Below are 13,866 nucleotides of genomic sequence, written 5' to 3' on the forward strand. Positions count from 1 at the left end.
ATGCAATGCAGCCTGGCATTGAAAGAGTCCGGAGAGCAACTAAGGTTATGTTTAATGACTGCCTTAATAAAGATCATTTACATGACAGTCGTATACTACATAAAGAAAACCAGGGAGAAATATTACGTGGATGTTGCCATAAAGTACAGTTTCTACAAAAGAGATATTCAACATATTGCTTTCCTTAGGTTTTTGGGAGTTTGAAATTTGATCCAGGAGACTAAATAAAGATGGCATAATCATGTAATCTGTTGGAATAAAAATTAGGGAATGGCATGCAAGTGGCTTGCTCCGGAAATTCCTTTGGGGTAGTCTTGGTGTGAACTGGGTTGTAGACAGTTTATTGTTATTTGATGTGGTAGAAATATAAGCTGTCATTGAGGGTGAAATACTATAAGATAAGTCAGTAAATGAAGGGGGACATCTTTTTCATGTAAAGTAGCTTTTTTTTTCATACAATACTATGCACAAATGATAAAAAAAATCCAAATGATTTCTGTTCATCTGGTCATTCACTCAATGGTGATATAAGACTACAGAAAATAAAGTTGTTCTCACTGTGATAATGGATAATTAGAGAAAGTTAATGACAAAAAGATATTTAATAATAATAATAATAATACATTTTATTTATACAAGGTGCCTTTCAGAGAACTCAAGGACACCGAACAAACAATAAATAAATACAAAACACAATTATAAACAACTTAAAACATCAGAAAATCTACAAATTAAAACCAAACAAAACCACTATAATTAGGAGGAAGAAGAAAAAGCCATTTTAAACAAATGTGTTTTAAGTTTACATTTGAAAGATGAATATGATTTGATATTTCGGAGATCCGCAGGTAATGAGTTCCAGTGCTTGGGAGCAGAACAGCTGAAAGCTCTCCTCCCCATGGTGGTTAGACGGGAGGGAGGAACGGTCAGATGGGTGGAGGAAGAGGATCTAAGGTTACGGGATGGAATGGCAACATGTAGAAGGTCAGACAGATATGGAGGTGCGAGGTTATGGATGGCCTTAAAAGTTAGTAGCAGAATCTTAAAATCAATACGAAACTTGATCGGGAGCCAATGAAGCTGCTGCAAGACCAGAGTAATATGGTGAAAAGATGGGATTCCAGTGATGATACGTGCTGCAGAATTCTGGACTAACTGAAGCTTGTGAAGAGATTTATTAGGGAGACCAAAGAGGAGTGAATTGCAGTAGTCCAGCCGAGAAGTGACAAGACTATGAACAAGAATGGCAGTAGTATGAGGAGTGAGGGAGGGACGAATGCGATTAATATTACGTAAGTGGAAGTAAGCAGACCGGGTGATGTTATTAATGTGACATTGGAAAGAAAGAGTACTGTCGAGGATGACACCCAGACTCTTGACCTGAGATGGTGGGGGAAACAACAGAGTTATCAATAATAAAAGAAAGATTATTGGTTTTGGATAATGATGATTTTGAACCAATGAGGAGAACCTCAGTTTTGTCACTGTTTAATTTAAGAAAATTTGAAGAGAACCAGGATTTATAGTATCAAATAGTATCAAAGGCCGCACTCAGATCAAGAATGGTGAGAATAGTGATTAGACCAGAATCAGCAGAAAAAGGAGGTCATTAGTAATTTTAACAAGTGCTGTTTCTGTACTATGAAGGGGGCGAAAACCAGACTGGAACTTCTCATATAGATTATTGTGAGACAAGTGGGTGTGAAGTTGGATAGCTACTATTTTTTCAAGAATTTTGGAAATAAAGGGCAAGTTAGAAATGGGGCGAAAATTATTGAAATTAGTAGGATCACAACCAGGTTTTTTTAATATTGGGGTTATAGCAGCAGTTTTGAAAGATGAGGGAATAATACCAGTAGTAAGAGAAGAGTGAATGATGGCAGAAATAAGAGGGACTAGAGAGGGGAGGCAGGCTTTAACCAAAACTGTAGGCAGGGGGTCCAGCTGACAAGTAGATGACTTGGATTTGCAGATGAGATCTGAGATTTCAGAGGAAGTGGGAAGCTAAAAAGAAGAGAAAGAGTGAATAGGTGAGTGTAGTTCAGAAGAAATACAGAAAGGATCTGGACCAAGGTGCTGATGTATCTTTTGGATTTTCTCATTGAAAAAAGACATAAGAGAATTACAGAAGGCAGTTGAGTGAAGGTGAGATGGTAAAGAGTCTGGAGGTTGTGTAACATTATTAAGTAAAGAAAACAAAGACTTGGTGTTACCTGTATTACTAGTAATTAACTGAGTGTAATAATTAGATTTGGTTTGAGCTATACAATCCTTGTAATAGAGTAGATGATTTTTATACATATCTTTGTGGACAAAGAGTCTGGTTTTTTTAAACAACCTTTCAAGTTGCCTGCCTTTAGCTTTCAGAAACCGAAGTTCAGGCGTAAACCAGGGGGCAGAAAAGGAAAAAGAAACAGATCTGGTTTTAGCGGAGCCAGAGAATTAAGAATACCATTAAGACAAGTGTCATAATATGAGACCAGTTCTATGGGAGAGGATAAATTATAAAAGTCCATTTGCGAATCAATTCTAGAAGACAGCAAATTCAAGTTGATATTCTTAATGTTACGAAAGGCTATGAGACGTGGAAGCTTAGGAAAAGAAAAGGTAAGTTTAGCGTTGAATGAGAGGAGAAAATGGTCGGTTATAGTGAGTTCATCTGCTGTAAGATCAAAATGAACAACACCAGAGCAGCAAATCAGGTCCAAGATATGTCCTTTACAATGGGTAGGAACATCAGTGTGCTGCTGGTATCCAAAACTCTCCAGGCAAGATAAAAAGTCTCTAGTGAGAGGGATATTGATATTGTCCAGATGTATATTACAATCCCCCAGCAGAATTATATTTGGAGTAATTACAGATAGATTGGTAAGGAAGGTAGCAAGATCGTTCAAAAAATTGTTGTTAGACTTAGGAGGACGGTAGACAGTTGCAATGATGGTTGGAACTGGCCCAGACAATTGACATACAGTCGATTCAAAAGAGCTAACAGCAGGAGCAGGCAACGGCAGGACTTTCCACTTCTCGCGATAAATTATCGCGATACCTCCTCCACGGCCAGATGCACGGGGTTGACAAGTGTAAACAAACCCCGGGGGGGTGCATTCATTAAGTTGTGAAAAGTCTTGAGGTTGCTGCCAAGTCTCAGTTAAACAGAGAAAGTCAAACTTACGGTCAATGAGGAGATCCTGAATGAGATGTCCCTTGCTCATAAGTGAGCGGATGTTCAATAGACCAAAGCTGACAATGTTGCTGTCGTATTTGACAGTGGTGTTAGTCGACCGAGCTAAGCTGGCCAACACGCTATGGTCAGCGTTCCTATCTGTGTTATGTGGAGGGTGCCGAAAATCAGACCAAAAAGAGTTAATTTCTTTCGAGGCGTCCGTTCGGAATCTCGCGGGACCCACGATGGATGTATCTCCGACGAGGGAGAAGTATGACGTCCGGGTCGAAATATAGCACCGACAGCAAAGGCACACACTGGAGAAGACGCAGTCGAAGCAGCTAAGCAGCTGGGTACTGGAGGAGGCCAGTCGCAGGTTGAATAACGAGCGACAGAAGACTCCAAACAAACAACCAAGCAAAAATCCTACCAGTCCACATTGTAGGCGAGGAGGCCGCAAGCAGCTCAGACGTGAAACCGGTAAGTTTCAAACGAAACGGAGGTTAGGCTGAAGCTAAATGCAGACACAGTATATAGTATATAGCATATATAGCCACGCAGAGATGTCAGCAATATGGCAAAAGAAATACCATCAAAATCACTAGTCTTAGCAAAATCAATATTCTAGTTACCGGCGAGCAGTGGCGACCAGTCCCGCCAGCGTTCACTCAACCGGAAGTCAAACGAATTATGAATCCCTTCAGCTCACAACTTGTCAATTTCTTAGATGTTTGATATGTTAGATATTTGAAGTATAATCATTCATCCTTCCACCTAACCATTTTCTGAAGCCTTTTTCCACTTTAGACTTTACTTAGGATTAAACCTAGAACAGGATAAGACATCACTACATATTTATAACTTATTACCTACTTAGCTAAATTATGCAGAACAAGCATTTATATTGTACAGAATAAGCCATGCACCCAACCTCTATAAAAAAAAATCTGTCAAAGCTTAGGAAAGAAGTACAAACTCAAAAGTTGTGATATCTTATTTTCTTTACAGTATAGTTCACAAGATTCAAAACTGCTTCGCCACACTGAGACCAAGCACCCTGCATTAAAAGACAAGACACTTTATTATGCTTCATTATGCTCTTACGATGGCTGGTCTGTTGAAAAGTTTCTTACACGAAACTGGTCCGTGATGCAAAAGAGGTTAGAGACTGCTGCTCTAATCCATAGCAATAGGAACATCAGTGTAAGGAGGACTACATACACATCCTTGACATGTCTGAAGATGAATGTGGTGAATCACAATACTATGTGGTGTCATTTATTATTTGTGGTATGCTATTATACTCAACTACTTCTTTACATATCATCTCAGTTAAAAGGAGTTTTACCATTATGACACCAACACTTTATTCTTTACTTCTTTTGCATCTTTGTATATATATATCCTCTTTAATAAAACCCCTGTGTGCGTCCAGGTGTCCGTGTGTGTGTGTCTTCTGGTGAAGTGTGCATGCTCGGGGCCACAAGTGTCTTCTGGTGAAGTGCGCATGTGCGGGGCCGCACTGTGCCCCGCCCTTTGCACGACAGTGAATGGCGTATCCTTGGCCGTGCATGATAAGCAAATAAAGGGGGAACCTGGGCACACAGTGAATGGTGTAGCCTCGGCCGTGCATGATAAGAAACACAGTGAATGGCGTAGCCTTGGCCATGCATGATAAGCAACACAGTGAATGGCGTAGCCTCGGCCGTGAATGATAAGCGAATAAAGGTGGAAACCGGGCACATTAAATCCATTGCTGGGGAGACGGCACACATACAGGTAGTGCCCCGCGAATTTGCTGGGGAGAGTGCTGATTGGGTACTCACGGTTGCGCACATAAAATCCATTGCTGGAGAGAAGCCACACATAGTGCCCCGTGCATTTTTACTAACTAACTATCTACTAACAATATGCCACCCAAAAAGAAGGACATGTCAAGTGGGACAAAAGACACAGACACTCAAACCCTTTTTAAGCAACATCTCCTGGAAGAACAGTCAGCTCAACAAGCAAACATAAACAAAAGAAAGGCTGAAAGACAAAGAAAATTACGAGCACATAGATCGATTGAAGACAAAGAAAATGAGCGTCATAAAAACCCTACAAGAGAAAGACTCAGAAGAGCAAATAGATCTATAGAAGAACAGGAAAATGAGCGTAAAAAAAAATTATCAACTGAGCAAGATATGCAGAACTATCTTATTGAGTTTCTTAATCAGCTAACTCCAACAGGAATGCCGAGGCATAAACTGAACCTTAAAAAGGGAGCAATAATTATGCTCCTTAGAAATAAAAACACTAAAAGAGGATTGTGCAATGGATCCTGCCTCTTTGTTAAAGACTTGGAAAGAAACCTCATCATTGCTCAAGTAATAACAGGTTCAGCTGAAGGAGACATCGTCTTTATTTCCCATATTGATTTGCCTCCATCCTCTACTAATTTAGCCTTTACCTTAAGAAGGCGATAATTTCCAGTTACATTAACCTTTGCCATAACAATTAATAAAGCTCAGTGGCAAACCTTAGAAAAAGTTGCCATTTACTTGCCACAACCAGTATTCAGCCACAGTCAGTTATATGTGGCATTATCAAGAGTTAGAAGTTTTTCAGATGTTGTCAAGGTTGTAGAAGGTCCTGAACAAGGCAAACTGTTGCCAAACTCAAACAGAGTATTTACAAAAATGTTGTCTATAATGAAATTTTATAGAAAAATTTCATGAGGTAAAAAATCTTCAGATATCTTCAGATATTGTGTATTACATATTGTTACAAAGTTTTACACTAAGGCAATATTAATTATACTTACTGTATTATCATATATGTTTCTATTTTATTTTTATTATTATTTTACTTTAGGCTTCTTGCAAAAATATTTTTGAAAAAAAAAATTATGACAAGAAGCAGAATGAGGTCGAGAACCCTTGCTATTTAATATAGACTGTTCCTACTAATGTTTATGCAATACTGTTCTAGCACCCGTTATTGTAACGGGCTTAATGTCTAGTATATATATATATATATATATATATATATATATATATATATATATATTGTGAACGCTGGCCCGGACACAGACAGACAGACATCATAATTTCACCACACACCGTTTATTTATACTAATATTTACAAGTCCACCGTGCAGTCACACCCCAGTGCCTCCAGCACTGATCCCCCAAAGTCCAGGCCACACAGTCCTTTTGCCTTTCTCTCCTGGCCGCCTTTTGGTCTACTTCTCTGTGTCAGGCAGCTCCTATTTAAATGATTTCTTGATTGAAACAGGTGTGGCAGTAATCAGGCCTTTGGGTCGCTACAGAAATTGAACTCAGGTGTGATACACCACAGTTAGGTTATTTTTTAACAAGGGGGCAATTACTTTTTCACACAGGGCCATGTAGGCTTGGATTTTTTTTTCTCCCTATATAATAAAAACCATCATTTAAAAACTGCATTTTGTGTTTACTTCTGTTACATTTGACTAATGGTTAAATGTGTTTGATGATCAGAAACATTTTTTGTGACAAACATGCAAAAGAATAAGAAATCAGGGAGGGGGCAAATAGTTTTTCACACCACTGTATGTCTCTAATTTGTACCTTAATTTACTAGTACCTATTCTGCCATACACTTTATGACATGAGGGTGTGCATCATTACTTTACTAAAAGTGAACTGTTACCAAACAGAACAATAATGCCTCCTTTAAAATAAACTTTTTGAAAGATGGTATATACTAAAGCTGGAGTCGCCATCAGAGGTGTAGTTTTTAAGCTTTCTGGAGTTGGAGTATTGGAGGCCTTATTTCAGTCACTCCATTAGCTTGAATTTCTGGAAGGATTGACTTCTGAAAATCATTATTCACTGGCTGTTCAAATAATTCTTTATGCAGCCTTTAGTTCAATTAAAATGCGGTTGCAAGAATTACTACAAGAACTTGAAAGTACAATCACAAAACTCCAGTTCTTAAATCCTTGCACTGGCTCCCAGTTAAGCTTAGGGCTGATTTTCCTCCTTTTAACGTATGGCTAAGACCTTGATTACCTATCTGAACACACATTAAAATATCAAGATGCCAGCCTACTTATGATTCCAAGGATTAATAAAATAACATTTGGCGGCAGAACTTTTAGTTACAGAGCCCCAAAACTATGGAATGATCTGCCTGCTAACATAAAAAGATGCCCCTTCAGTCTCAGCTTTTAAATCCAAGCCGAAGACTCACTACTTTAGTCTAGCATACCCTGACTAGAGCTGCTGATTAGCTGTGCATACCGTATCTCTGTTTGTAAGGTTCCTCACACTCCAGCTCCCTGCACATTTCCTCTTTTATAAGCACAGAGGTAGAATTGGTGGGGCTATGTAGTTGATAAATAGCTTGTTTTTTGTGCCGCATTCAAAATGTGACTCTTAATTCTTTAACACTAGGAAGTACATTTGAATACAGAGAAGCACTAGAACTATATGTACACAAGGCAAATTGAAATGCCAACACTTATTGAAGTAGGGCAGTCCAAAGAAACTGGCAAGTGTCAGAGACCAAATAATAGAGAGAGAGAGAACAAAATTCAGTCACTTGAATAATTCTTTCAATTTCAATGACAAAAGTTTATCCATTTTTATTATGTTACAGTACATTTTATTTAAGATTAAACTAGGATTTAACATTATTTAATATACTATCTATAGAAATGCATAATATGTTATATATATACTGTACAATCAAAGAAACTAGGAAGTGCACTTTTATACCTGGTCCCAAAACTAGACAGTACATAGGAAGATTTCTATAAAAGACTCCAAAATAAAGGTTGCACATTTCTAAAACTACTCAAGCTGGAAATTAGTCACAAAGCACATTGTGCCTGCAATTTATCATTTAGATAAATTTAGGATTTTTTAAATAATCCAAAAGGTGAATGTTCTATGAAAATGTAGTTTTTAGCATCAAGTGCATTAAATGTTATAATGGATAAAAATACTAAAGAAAAAAATAAAGCATACAAAAATGTTATGTCCTTCATGCTCCTCTAGATTTGGCATTATTCCCTTTCAGACACTTATCTCTTTCATTTGCCACTTATCTTACTAGTGCCTCAGAGCAGGGTCATGAAAAAGGGAAAAAAGACAACCTTAGAGAAGAAGATAACCCTAACTCATTTACTCATATCAGACCACTTTAGTCTTACCATCTTTTCTAACTGCATGTTTTTGAACCATAACAAGAAACAAACTACTCACAGAAAATCTGCATAAACATGACAAGAGCTTTCACCTACAACAAAGAAGTTAACCAAATCAACAATGAAACTTGCATATAACCACTGTGAGACTGCAACATTGCCTATTGTGCCACCAATTCACTATAGTTTACAGTTGCATACAATAATTGTTTTGAATGTCAAAGCAATCATAAGAGACAGAGAGATTATAATAAAATGTCATTTTTCATTATTCATACAGAGAAATTTTCCACAAGGTAAGCAGCAAAGTAGAAAGCACTTTAAATTCTTAAGCAGCCAAATCATTGCTCTATCAATGAGGTTTATAATCTGCTTGTCTCTTCTCAGTAAGAATATTCTACTACAAGAAATTTCTGGGGCAACTTGTCCACTTTCATTTGATTTCAATCTTATAGAAGATTACGTGAAGCTTGCTATAACCACTCATACAATTGTAGGGGAAATTAGAACTTAATTTTCATTAAGTGCTGTAGTTAAAAGAACACCGGTACCAAGAAGCCTTCTGTAATTACTGAACTTATCAGCAAAATGTACTGTTCATGTTATTCTATATTAAAATGTGCACTACATTCTTCTGCCCTTTACAATTTTAAAACTATGACACAACAGGTTTTTTGCACAGAAAATGTGATTGTGTTTAACAGCAACACTTTATAATAATCTTCATGAATAAGTTACACCATATAATGCACATAATTGGTTCATGTACATTCAAGCAGTTGTAACTGTCATTAAATAATGGTAACACCTTATAGCTTTAATTAGTCATTAGCAAATGTTATTAAATAGAGGAGAGAGGAGAGGTTAGGAGTATGCACTGATACAGCGCCCACCACATGACAAACCAACTCAGGATCCCAGATTAGGACCCAAGTGCAGCTATGCAATGGATGACACCAAAGCACCACACAACTTCACATGGAGTGGAACAGTGTGAGGATTTTTATGGTGGCTGGAGTGCCAATTCTGCCACCAACACTCAGGTTTTCCTTGCAGGTTGGAGGGTCTACATGCAGGGCTGGATGCAGATTAACGTCATACCCAGGACAGTATGAATGAAATGCTTCATTTTAAAAAAAAAAAATTATTATAGATTTTTTTTGCTGTACCTGAAGCTGAAACTTTTCATCCATTAAAAAATTTGTAATGGTTTATTAATGAAAAATAATGAAAACCTATTATAAAGTGTTACTGAAGTAATATATAAACAAAATATAGTCATTAAGTAATCGTGATATACTGAGGAATAAAGTTAATTGTTACAAGCAGAGAGACAGTAGAGGACACCAACCCTAGCTAGTATAAGAGGTAGCTGGGAGCTCGTGGTCAAGGGGGAGGTGCATGGAGAGCAGATGTACGGTGTGGGTGTTTTTTCTCTGATATATGACGTTGTTCCTGTACTTAACTGGTTTTGAGTTTTCATTAAAGAAATAAAGTAAAGTGCAACTGTGTGATTTCAGACTACAAATTACTACATATTTTGTCCATAAGGATGAACTAAGCCAGCTGGAATGGGATTCTAAAACACCTCAGAAACAGGGTACATGGAGGCATACAGTGAACTTGGAAAGAACAGACTAGGACGGAGGTACGATTCTGCGCTAGTATATATATTAAGAAGAAGAAGAAGAAAAAAAGGGTAAATAGCAACTATTGGCATGCGGTTAGTGTTTGATGGAAAGGACCAAACATGTGAAGAATACCGTGGAGTTTTTCGAAGCAAAAATATTACAGATGGTGATTGCCAAAGAGCTATATTGATTAGTATGGTTAGAGTGCAAATGTATAGCTTAATGCATAATCTTCTCAGTCCAGAGAAGCCAAAAGATAAAACATACCAGCAATTGTTAAACTTACTATGAATCATTTTGACCCAAATCAAAATGAAATTGTGCAGAGGTACAAGTTTGTTTCATACTCTCGTAAACCAAATGAACAAAGTATCTAGTAAAGCTGTGGAAACTCTCTCAAGACTATAACTATGGAGATATGCTGCAGCAGATGTTACGAGACAGACTCGTCTGTGGAATTAATGATGAGAGAATGACAGAGGCAAACCTAATGTTCGAAAATGCCTTAAAGACTACATTATCGATAGAGGCAACACAGAGAAATACACAAGACTTACAAAGTAGAAACATGGCTGCAACGTGCCATAAAATAAACATACGTATAGAGAACAAAGAGCACACAGAAAGAGAACAGCTAGGGGATTCAGAGATTATAAAGAATGTTACAGATGTAAAGGAGTAAATTACATCGCAGCTGAATATAGATTTAAATTTGAAAAATGCAATGTTTCTGGAAAGACAGGACACATTGCAAGAGTCTGCTGGAGGAAACTGAAAAATAAGGGAGAGATGCCAGAAACTAAAAGTAAATGGAAAACGAGACATTGCTCACATAAAGTTGAAGAGAAAGATAGGGAAAGGAAAGCTGAAGATGAAACATCCACATTGGGAAGCATTAAAAATAGTATTAGGTGAGTGCATATAATCAATAAGATGAAAGTGGATCCATATACTGTGGACTTGGAAGTAAATGATCAAGCAGTTAAATTTGAAATAGACACTGGATGCAACCTTACAGTGATGAATGAAAGAAATTTCCAGATAATGTGGAATAAATCAAAAAAGCCACAGCTTAAGACAACGGAAATAAAACTTGAAACATATACAGGACAGCCTATTAGAGTAATTGGGACTGCTGAAGTTTCAGTTTAAAAAGAAAAATCTGCCTGTTTTTGTGGTGTCAGGAAATGGACCTAACCTTTTAGGAAGAGCATGGTTTGTAGAAATTAAACTGCAGTGGAATCAGATAAAGCACTCCCAGAACATACATTATGGGAAAACTGCAAGTGAAGCCTTACAAAGAGTGCTAGCACAATATGAAGAAATATTTAAGGAAAAATTGGGCACCTAGAAAGTGGTTAAGGACAAAAATCATGCTTCTTCTGATGAAAAAACACTTTTCTTTCGTACATTTGCCATGAGGGATAAGATACAGGAAGAATTACAAAGATTTCAAAAAGACCTGCACAGTTCTCAGACTGGGCCTTACCAATACAGTAATTCCTATATTAAAGTCAGATGGTTCTGTAAGGCTCTGTGGTGACCATAAACTGACTGCGAATTGCTTCATTGGAACATTACCCCATACCAAAAGTGGAAGACCTTTTTGCTACATTGTCAGTAGGTAAACAATTCTCTAAACTTGACGTGAGCCATGCACTTCAGCAGAAAGTAGTAGATGACAAGAGTCAAAAGTATTTGACAGTGAATACACACGTTCAGCTATTTAAGGTTTCCATTTGGGGTGGCCCCTGCACCTGCCATATTTCAGCTGGTAACAGAATGTCTGCTGCAGGGAATTCCAAAGATTGTCGTATATTTAAATGTTGTATTTTTAAATGTATATTTTATTGTTGTATATTTAGATGACATACTTGTTACGTAAATTTACCTGGAAGAGCATCATGAAAAATTGGACAAAGTCTTAAAGAGACTGTCTGATGCAGGCTTAAGTTTTAAAAGAAACAAGTATGCGTTCTTGCAGGACAAAGTAGAATAATTAGGGCACAAAGTAAATGCCCAGGGACTTCATCCCTTAGAAGAGAAAGTCAAAGCTACATTATATTGCCAAAAGTATTGGGACACTCCTCCAAATAATTGAATTCAGGTGTTCTAATCACGTCCATGGCCACAGGTGTATAAAATCAAGTACCTAGGCATGCAGACTGCTTCTACATTTGTGAAAGAATGGGTCGTTCTCAGGAGCTCATTGAATTCAACCGTGGTACAATGATAGGATGCCACCCGTGCAATATGTCCATTTGTGAAATTTCTATGCTAGTACGTATTCAACTGTTAGTGGTATTATAACAAAATGGAAGCAATTGGGAACAACAGCAACACCGCCACTGGACTCTAGAACAGTGGTGACATGTCCTCTGGAGTGATGAATCACATTTCTCTGTCTGGCAATCTGATGGAGGAGTCAGGGTTTAGCGGTTGCCAAGAGAACGGTACTTGTCTGACTGCATTGTGCCAAGTGTAAAGTTTGGTGGCGGGGGCATTATGGTGTGGTGTTGCTTTTCACAGGTTGGGCTTGGCCCCTTAGTTCCAGTGAAAGTAAATCCTCTAGGATCAGCGATATACTTGGGGGGCTGTCCAATCCAACATTGGCTGTTACAACTCTGCAATATCATGGTGGCTTTGCAAATTAAAATGGGGTACTGGAAAAAAAAAGTTGATCATATCTGGCCACACGATGAATTTCCAGGAAAATGTGTATTCAGAGAGCAAGGTCACCTGCAAACACAGAGTATTAGCTGTGAAAAATGGTTTGGCAAATTTCAAAGATAACACTAGTAAGTCATATCGAGCAATCAAGCATTTGGAGCAAGTGATGAAAGTAATCTAGAGAATCCTAGAGAAAAGAATTGAGGATCCAGGTGAAAGTTAATTAAATAGAGCTCAGTTTCACGACTGGCAAAAGAAAAAAAGATGCAATCTCTATTGTCAGGAATATGCAGGGAAAGTTTTTGGTGAAGGAAAAAAGCTACTTTATGCCTTTGTAGATCTGGCAAAGGCTTTTAACAGCACCTGTACGTAGTAGTGAGGTGGGCACTGAGAAAGTAAGGTGAGAAAAAATAGTATCTGTGGTGATGTCAGTGCATAAGGAAGCATGAACTGTAGTCAGGTCAACAGATGGGGATCGTAAGAGTTTCACTGTTTGGTGAATATTGAGCTGGAAGGAACTTTTTGATGTGTGCTGTTATTATTATTATCATTATTATTAGTGATTCATCAGTGTTTTGTATTGTTATTTCCAGTTCAGGATTATGGGTATCAAGTGCCTATTTAGCAATAAGAAGCAGACGGTAATTACCAGCTCTACATTTTATACCATTGCATTGCATCCACTCATGGACTCAAACTACTGTACATGCAGGCACAAAGACCAACAATTTATTTAACATGAACTGTGATAATAAGCTGTATTTTATGTAGGAAAACACACAGGTATAGAAAGAAAATGCAAGTTCCACAAGAAAAGCACACTAGTTCAATGTACTATACTTGTGTTATTTCCATTAATCCTTCTATTGTTACATACTACTGATCCTAATTAGTAGCCTGTTTTGGCTGCAGTGTAAAAAGTTATCGGGATCCTTAATTAAACTTATTTGTTCAAACCAAGAAAAAAATGACAAACCATGAAGGCAGACACAATGTCACAATCCAAGCACAAACATCGATAATTTATCAAAAACAATTCCTTATATCCTTGTCAACAAACTAAATAAGGAATTAAATAAGTATAGAGCTTTAAGTAATAAGTAGTATTATTACAGGAAACGAGAACTACAATAGATAAAAGCACAACAACAGACGTCCAGAATTAGAGACGTCAGGCCTGATATGTTAAGCACATTTGGAAGAGCTGGCTCTTCTGTATTTTTTGT

General features: G+C 37.5%; 1 protein-coding gene across 8 annotated transcripts in view; it reads right to left on the reverse strand.

The window, feature by feature from the left end:
* Positions 1-13,866, reverse strand: part of LOC120532859 (EGF-like repeat and discoidin I-like domain-containing protein 3) — a 939,662-nt gene that overhangs the window by 258,045 nt on the left and 667,751 nt on the right. The gene's annotated exons all lie outside the window — the stretch shown is intronic.

The sequence above is a fragment of the Polypterus senegalus genome, chromosome 7, assembly GCF_016835505.1.
Source record: "Polypterus senegalus isolate Bchr_013 chromosome 7, ASM1683550v1, whole genome shotgun sequence".
Lineage (NCBI taxonomy): Eukaryota > Metazoa > Chordata > Cladistia > Polypteriformes > Polypteridae > Polypterus > Polypterus senegalus.